The sequence below is a fragment of the Nicotiana attenuata genome, unplaced genomic scaffold (assembly GCF_001879085.1).
Source record: "Nicotiana attenuata strain UT unplaced genomic scaffold, NIATTr2, whole genome shotgun sequence".
NCBI lineage: Eukaryota > Viridiplantae > Streptophyta > Magnoliopsida > Solanales > Solanaceae > Nicotiana > Nicotiana attenuata.
Window position 1 is genome coordinate 211,493 of NW_017670954.1, and position 7,066 is coordinate 218,558.

Here is a 7,066-nt window from a genome sequence, read left to right on the forward strand (position 1 = left end):
GCAGCTGTGAATGCGGATACAGTAAAAAGGTACTATGTTTAGGCTTTCTGCAGCAATGACTTTGTTCAATTGGGATGACGAAGGCTTTCATTCTTGCTACCCAAACACTATCAACCTTTTGCAAACCCTTTGAGCCAGTCACCTTTCTTTGGCCACCCTCTTTGGAACCCGAAAGCGTACTGGAAAAAAAATCAATCAAAAAAAATAAAAAATAAAAGAAAGAAAAAGAAAACAAAACAAAACAAAAAAAAACAAAAACAAAAACAACAAAAACAAAATGTTTCCTTGAACTACGTCTGACTTGATTCCGAAAGGATACGTAGGCAGCCTCTCTCTGGAGTTCAGTCACACCAAAACAAAAATCCCAATTCCCCCCAAAAGTGAAAGTGGGGCAAATAATATAATGGTTCGTAAATGATCCTACTAGAATGGTTCCAAAGTTGTAATTCCATCCAGATTTTTTTTACCCAAACCTTGTCCAAGTCCTTCTGATCAATTGGCAAAGGCATCGGAATTAGAAAACACCGTTGTTGGAATCTGATACAATCAACTGAGAGAAATAAAATGAGAGAGTCTTATCGGTGAAAACCTACGGGCACCATAAGGCGACGGTGAGCAGAGAAATTGATAATGAGAGAGCCCGTTTAGTGAAAACTTGTAATGAGCACTATCGGGCGACGATAAGAAGAGAAATGAGAGAGGTCGATTGGCGGAAACCCGCAAAGGGCGCCTTCGGTCGAAAAGAAGACACATCCCACCACTGAAAGAGTCCTGGCAAGATCCCCTGGTTTGGAAACACGGGTCACAATGAGTTTATGAGAAGTTGGGAAAGTTTGGGCGGGTCAGGCATCCAGTCCAAGAGGCATGTCATGTCTATTTGAAGCCTGCATGCACCCCAGATAAGTCCTTCCTTCCTTCCCGAAAGGGACACTTCTCTTTAAATTTATTTTCTTTTGTTTTTCCTTGAATCCCTTTCGGTCTAACTCTATTTCCGAAACTAATACAAAGAAAAGGTGGCAAGATTGGCTTTATAGGGCTCTGCCTAACAAAAGCTAAAGAAAAGTACCCAGCCTCAGCGGGTGCATCAAGTCGAACCCGACTGGCCATGATAGCTCTGAAATCAAAGCTATTGAAAAGGAAAAGGAAGTCAAAGGCAAAAGTCCTGAAGGCAGAATAAAGTGGAAGGGTCGAAGCCCCACGCGGGCGAGTCGTCATGAAATCCCAAAAGTTGAGCCTTTTGGAATGAAAGAGAGATTGATCTTNCTGAGTTGTGCCTTTTTAGACATGTGGCCTCCATTCCCTAGTCACCTTTTGCCAACATTTGGGCTCCAATCCCTGAGTTGAGCCTTTTTAGACATAGGGCCTCCATTCACTAGTCGTCTTTTATCAACATTAGGGCTCCAATCACTGAGTTGTTTCTTTTTAGACATAGGGCCTCTATTTTTAACATAGGGCCTCCATTCCCTAGTCGCCTTTTTACCAACATTAGGGCTCCAATCCCTGAGTTGCGCCTTTTTAGACATAGGGCCTCCATTCTCTAGTCGCCTTTTGCCAACATTAGGGATCCAATCCCTGAGTTGCGCCATTTAGACATACGGCCTCCATTCCTAGTCATATTTACCAACATTTGGGCTCCAATCCCTGAGTTGAGCCTTTTTAACATAGGGCCTCCATTCCCTAGTCGCCTTTTGCCAACATTAGGGCTCCAATCCCTGAGTTGAGCCTTTTTAGACATAGGGCCTCCATTCCCTAGTCGCCTTTTGCCAACATTAGGGCTCCAATCCCTGAGTTGGCCTTTTAGACATGCCCTAGTTATCTTTTCGCCAATATTAGGGCTCTAATCCCTGAGTTGAGCCTTTTTAGACATAGGGCCTCCATTCCCTAGTCGCCTTTCGCCAACATTAGGGCTCCGATCCCTGAGTTGACATTTTTAGATAAAGGGCTCCATCCTCTGATCTTTTCCCTTCTAGATAGATGCAATCCTTATTTTATGTGCTTTCATAAAAAAATTTAAGATTTTGTTGCAAATAACTCACGAAATTTTCCTAGTAAAAACTGGGGCAGAAAATTTCGTTCGTTTGTTTGTTTTGGTGTCTAAACAGGTTTTACCTCAAGGCACGGGATTCGAGATGACCAAAAGAATGAGTCTCGATTCAGAATAAAGAAAAGAACAAAAGAACAAAAGAAGTGAATTCAAAATGCTGAAGCAGACAAAGATGCGGACTGCTCAAAATTTGATTGAAGTCCCAAGCTTCGCATGTCCCGCTTTAATCCAAATGCTGAAGAAAGAACCAGCACCTACAGCTTACGAGCAACAAGATTCAGATCAGGGTCCACAGCAAAATCAGCTAAGACTCAAGATCAAGCTTCAAGAGATTTATATATAGGAATCTTGTAACTCGTAGTTGATAGGCATAGCTAGCTTAGCTTTTATTTTCCTTTTGGTGTAATAAGGAGGTCAGCAAGCAGTAGCAGCAGCAACAACAGTGAAATCACAGCTCCCGGTAGTCCCAGCTACCAAAACTTCCAGAACTACACTGACCTGATTCCTTTATAGCCAAAGATATGTAGGCAACCTCTGAAGTAAGGTTCAGTCAGACAATTTTCAAAAAAATGCTTCTCATGGAGTGCCAAGCGGGCAAAAATCCCTCATAATTGCTCATTTATCTTTGCCCGAAAACCCTTCGTGTCTCCAAGCAAAGAGGGGCAGCTGTGAGCACGTGATTTTTGCCTCGCATGATTTACTCCTACAGGATTCATAAAATTAGGATTTTTCTTTTAATTATTTGATTTTTAGGATTTAATTGCATAATTTTCATGTTTATTTGCATTTCTGTGTGCATTTTTTAGTTTAACATAATTCATAAAAAAATACAAAAATACGCATTGCATTTGCATTTAGGATTTAATTTTACATATTTTAGATTAATTAGCAATTAGGGTTTTGCAAAAATACAAAAATCACAAAAATTGATTTATTTGCTTTGTTTAACTTTTGGCTTTGAATTTTGTTAGCTTTCCTTTAATTTGGTATTTAATTGTTTGAGTTAATTATTACTTAGAGCTTAATATAATTTGGTAGGGTAATTTTGGAGTTAATTTAGATTTTTAGTTTTAATTTGAAAAGAAAATGAAAAGAGTTGGTCTTCTAGTTAAGAGACCCAATTTTGGGCCAAAAACAATACAATTACCAAGGCCCAGACCCCAAACCCGTTCAAATAAACCTTCAACCCGGCCCAAAACCACCCCGAACCGGTCCAGATTCTCCCGTTCAAACGACACCGTCTTGATTAAAATCAAATCTGGACCGTCTATGTTTTGTTGATCCAATGGACCACAACTCACCCATCCCTGGTATATAACTGTCCTAACGACCCCCCTACCCCATCATCTCTCATCACAACAAACCCTAGAGACCAACCCTAGCCACCTTATTTTCCCCCACCGTCTCCACCGCGCGCTGCCTACCGAAAATCGCCTACGGCGGCGGCCGACGTCCAATAGATGCAAAACTTACACCAAATCATCACTTCACCTCCCTCGTTCCAGACCTCCACTCCATTTCCTTCAAAACCCCCTGGAACCTCTCGAATCCTCGATTGAAAAATCAAAACCCTAGCGCCGCCACAATTTTCCCAGTGGCGGCGCCACCTCTATTCAACCCCAGTTTGCTTCCAAGAAACCATTACCCTTTCTTTAACCCTAATCCACCACCATATCTTTTCAAATCATCACCAAGCGAGGCCAGTTTCAGATCTAAGAGAAAAACAAAAGTAAACTCTTCCAATTCTTCAACTGTCCAAGAGTGATTTGGCCTAAAAGTTGTGTTAATCGTTTGTTCTCACAAGAATATCCGACTAATACCACTTTTGTTCAAATCGGAGAGTACCGGAGGTCCGTTCAAGCCTACAGTACTGGTTCGCCTATTATAGGTATCGCTTGATCCCTCGTCATTTTTTATCTTATTTGTTCATCCTTTATTTCTTCTCCCATCTTTTCTGCCCGCCATTCCAAAGTTGCATTTTCGTCTGTTATCTCTTTCTTCAAATAGATCAGATTTTGGGATTATATTAATTATATTAGATCAGATTTTTTTTATCTCCTAAAGTCCTAATGTTGAATACAGTGTTTACATGGATGCGTTGTTTAGTTTCAGTTTGGACTGGCATTAATTCGAATAAGCAGTCCTGCATCTAGGAGCCATCAGGCCCCGCGCTTGGCCCAAATTATGGATTCATACTTTTAGTCTCTTCATTTAAAAATACAGTTTTGGTCTGGTCCACATAAGAATCCTGGTCCATCAATTTTCAAGTAGTTCTAATTTTAGTAAGCCCCTCTGATTAATTTGTCATTTCGTTAATATTGGAGGCAAGCCATAATTAGATAACAAATAGCTTATGGCCCTCCAAATTCTAGGTTGAATGTCCTTTAAAAAATAAATTTTAGGTGCGCCGCACCAAACAAAATTGCAAATGCGCGGCCCTCTTTAATTATATCCTTCAAAATACTTAGAATTCGGGACGTGCCATTTAGCGAATGTTCATGGCCTACCGCAAAGTTAACAACGCGTTAGTTGCTTTAGTCATGTATTTTAATAATATTACCTTCTTAAACTCGGGTGTGCATTTCATGTGACCCAAGTCCAAATCCTAAAACATTGAACAAAATGTGTTTCGGATTGCGGGTGCATTTCATGTGACGCGATCCAAAGACATGTTTTAGACGACGTTCAATCTTCCTTAAAATTAATTAAAAGCGGTAATTATTTTTTAAAATGGCACTATAGGTTGAACATGTATTAAAATCAGATAATAGGTCAATTATGATAGCTTAAGCGACCGTGCTTGAACCACGGAATCCGTGGGTGCCTAACACCTTCCCCCGGGTTAACAGAATTCCTTAGTCAGAATTTCTGGTTCGCAGACTTCACATGGAAAGTCGAAATTTTCCTTGATTTGGGATTGAAAATAAACCGGTGACTTGGGACACCAGAAACAAACCTATCCCAAGTGGCAACTCTGATAAATAAATAATCCCATTTCGAATAATGTCACTTAAAGTGGAAAAACTCCCTTATACACTATCCTTCCGGGGGTGGCGTGTAAAAAATGAGGTATGACATGATGCACTGGCCAACTTGGGGTCGACTACTGACTCCGATGAATTTAGCTCGGGGGCAGTAGTGCAACTTATGAACTTAGTGGTAGACGAAGGTCACACTGAAGTAAACTGTACAAGTTAGACTTTGGATTAGAGAAACAAATACATAGACTACCTGAAGATAAAATATTGCCTTCGGATCCCAAAGAATCAAGAGCCCTGCGCACCAAGGCCGCCAGATTTTGCCTAGTCGAAGGGGCATTGTTTAGAAGATCCTTCTTTGGCCCACTAGACAGATTCTTAGGGTCGGGAGAGACTGAGTATGCCATGAGAGAAGTTCACAAAGGCACTTGCGAAAAGCATTCAGGGGTAGAATTCTTGGTTCAGAAGCTAATCAGAGTTGGATACTACTGGAACGAGATGGAGAAGGACACAAAAGACTTTGTGCAAAAATGCGACAAGTGCCAAAGACACGCCTCAATGATTCATCAACGGGATGGAGAGGTTCTCCACCAGTCATGTCGCCATGGTCATTTATGAAATGGGAATGGATATCGTCGGTCCCCTACCATGGGCACCCGATAAGGTTCAATTCATACTATTCATGACCTATTATTTTTCCAAATGGGTCGAGGCTCAGGCATTCGAGAAGGTCTAGGTGAAAGAAGTCACCTGGTATCACATATTATGTCGATTTGGGATACCAACTAAGATCGTTTGCGATAACGGAAAACAATTCGTCGGCAGCAAGGTAAGTAAGTTTTTCGAGGAACACAAGATCAAGAAGATATTATCAAAGCCTTACCACCCTAGTGGAAATGGGCAAGCGGAATCGACGAACAAAACTATAGTCCAAAGCTTGAAAAAGAGGTTAACCGGTTCTAAAGGAAAGTTGAAGGAAATCTTGCCCGAAGTCCTATGGGCATACCGTACAAATTCGAAATCAAGTACCGGGGCGACCCCATTTTCTCTGGTCTACGGAGCGGAATCTTTAATACCAATCAAGGTAGGGGAATCGAGCATCAGGTTCCAGTATGTTGCCGAAGAGTCGAACAGCGAGGCCATGAGCATGAGCATGGAGTTATTGGACGAAAGGAAGGAAGCTGCTCTGGTCCGGTTGGCCACCCAGAAGCAACGAGTAGGCAGGTACTACAAGCCAACCTCTGACACTTTCAAGTTGGGGACTTGGTATTAATTAAGGTAACACTACACACCAGGAACCCAATGAAGGAAAACTGGGCCCAAATTGGGAAGGATCGTATCGAGTTGTCGGAATAACCGGCAAAGGCTCTTACAAACTCGAAACGGGAAATGACATTCAAATACCAAACAATTGGAACATGACACACTTAAAATGGTACTACCACTAAAGTACGAACTTAATTCCTTTTTAATTTTGTTGCATTATGGACTAATGCATGCAGGAACTCGGCCAAGGGAGGATGTGGCTATTAGGTTTGAAAACACGTGTTGCACTCTTTTTTCCTTGAACCGGTTTTGTCCTGAAACGGGTTTTATGACAAGGTTTTTATGAGGCAACAGTAAAACGTGTTACTTTAGTTTTGAAGACCGGCTTTGAACCAAAATTAATGATCGTTTGCACCAAATCAACAGTATCCAAGCCCTCACAAGTTCGGCCTCGACTACTGGGGGCCGTTACCCCTAGATCAAGATCTTTAGCAAAGGAAAAGAAAATTTTTTGTGTCGAAAGCTAAGGTTTGGTGGTTAGGATTCATCGTAAGGGTCAAACAGTCATATGAACCGTGCCCATATAGTCCACTCTAGCCACGACACAAGGATTATACGCCCCCGATCATGTACCTTACATATTAAACAATAAAGAAATATTTGCTTCCCTTATACTTTATTATTGCGCAATACACTTCTCCGATATTGGATCCTAAAGCCCACGGGTTACCCCTACTCAAGGATTGTCGATCGATAAAATTCGGGCGACCCGTGCTAC